The sequence below is a fragment of the Apus apus genome, chromosome 24 (genome assembly GCF_020740795.1).
Source record: "Apus apus isolate bApuApu2 chromosome 24, bApuApu2.pri.cur, whole genome shotgun sequence".
Taxonomy (NCBI): domain Eukaryota; kingdom Metazoa; phylum Chordata; class Aves; order Apodiformes; family Apodidae; genus Apus; species Apus apus.
The window spans coordinates 323,641-325,826 of NC_067305.1; positions in this window are offsets into that span (position 1 = coordinate 323,641).

Consider the following 2,186-nt stretch of genomic DNA (forward strand, 5'->3'; position numbering starts at 1 on the left):
CTATAAGTACCTCTGACCTTTCACCTGCAGAACAAGAAGGCCATTCTCCAAGGAATGAGGTGAGCAAAAATGCTTCACACAGAGGTATGAACAAGATCCCTGCCCTGGGATGGCCCCTGTACAGGCAGAAGAAGGAAGGTGAGTATTTTTTTCTCCTTACCATCCCGAAGCTATGCAAGCACACACAATTCACACCTGCTTCAGCATTCTCTGCAGGCAAAGCCTGCAGCGAGCCTGGAGGGGAAAACAGTGCCTTCCCCCCCTTCAGCAGGAACATGGGATTGCAGAGCAAACCAGTAACCCCAAGAAGCTTTGACAGGGATTAACAGCACATCTGACACTTCTTGCTTCAGTGCTCCCCTGCGATCCCATCCCAATGCCAACTGTATACATAGATGCTATGAAATAGAAGCCATCAGCTCACCCCCCCCTACAGCTGGTGACCCCGCACAGGAGGCCAGATGCCAAGGGGGTTGGGGTACAGGGGGACAGTGCCCACATCAGGAAGGACACCACCCCTCTGGGGAGCAAACAGAAGAGTTGGAGGGAAGAGCTGGAAACTCAGAATGATTTCCCAGTTCCATGGCTTGTGCCCAAAGCCATGGGCTGGCAGGAGGAACACGCTGCTGAACATGGGGCTGGAGACCTGCTGCACCTGTGTGCGCAGGCACCAGGGCTTCTGAGCAACCCGGGGGCTTGAAAAAGGGCGGGGAACAAATTGATTTATACATCCACAGAAAGTAGCAATTCCTCATTCTTGCTGCACTTTTTCAACTCTTCACCTTTTCTCCTGCAGAGGCCCAACTCTGCTTCCCAAAGCATTCAGCTGACAAGTGGCACCAGCCTCATCTCAGTCAAAATCACATGAGCAGATGTCCTGCTTTGAAAATTGCCAATGGCTACACTGGCCTGAGACCTTCTGGCCCCATAATCTGCTGCCGGGGCTATGGCCTGTGCAGGTACAATGTGGGCAGCTGTGCCTGTGGGGAGGAGAGGACAGGCCAGGTGACCCAAACGGACCAAGCACAGGGCTCTTGCCCACGGTGCACAGTATAAAATGGCTCCTCAGGGAGCTCTGTTTTTGGCTGCTGTGCTGGCTGGGCTGGGCTTGGCTTGGTCTGACCATTTATCTGTTCTTTCTGCCTCTGCTGGTGTTCCTGCATCCTGTTTTCTCACCAGAGAACACTGTTCATCAAGACAGGTGCCCTGCTGCTGCCTCCCGGAGTAGGACAAGCATGGCTGCTCCAATGCTTGTGTGGACTGTCACTGGGACCCTGGACTCAAGCACCAAACTGGAAAAAAAATTCGGAGCTTCCAACTCCCCCTTGCTTTCTAACACTCTTCGAAACAGGAGGCTAGGTGTGGCTGGATAAGGATCTGAAATAAAGACCCAATAACAACAAACAAGCCTGTTATTGAGCAGGCATTCTTTGTTGCAGCACTGGGGATATCTCCACATAATTGCTCTGACGAGTTAGCAAAACACCCCAAATAGTATACACTAAAACCATGCATATTCAGTTTTATGTCAATGAGTTTTCCAGTATTCTTTGACATAGTAATTTTATTTCCTAGAGTTGGCTATCTTCATAATTATGCCTGCTCGAGGGTCTCCTGTGGGGGTCTTTGTTGATTGTAGTCTTTTGTCATCTTTGTCCTGTCTCCTGTCCTGGTCCTGGCTCCAGTCTCCCGCTGGTACATTGCCCAGGTGAGTCAGAGTCAGCATAAGTGTTGTCTGTAGGTGCCACAGGTCTTAGAAGACTTGTTATCACAACCTGAAGGATTGACTGACAGTTTTCACAAAGCTTCATTGTTTTAAAAGTAACCAGTTCAGCTAACTTAGTGCAGCTAATTAATTATTTTAGTAAATTTTTATTAGGGTATTTTTTAATTTCCTAACTAGTATCCTGTGACTATCACTCCTCTGCTGCCAAGTGCAGTCTGGGACTTGTCTGGTCAGGAAGTAGTTACCAGCTGAGGAGCATAGGTTCCATATTTGCATACAATTACATACAGACCTGTTGACAATCTGACACCAGCTCAGTCCCTGCAGAAGTGTCATATGAAATTAGAAGGGTTTCACCCCTGGGGGAAGGGGTATCTCCTGCTATCCCATGCCAGTGCTCATGATGGAGAAGCCACTTCTGAGATATACAGGCTGGTATAGTTTTAAATTGAGTATTCAC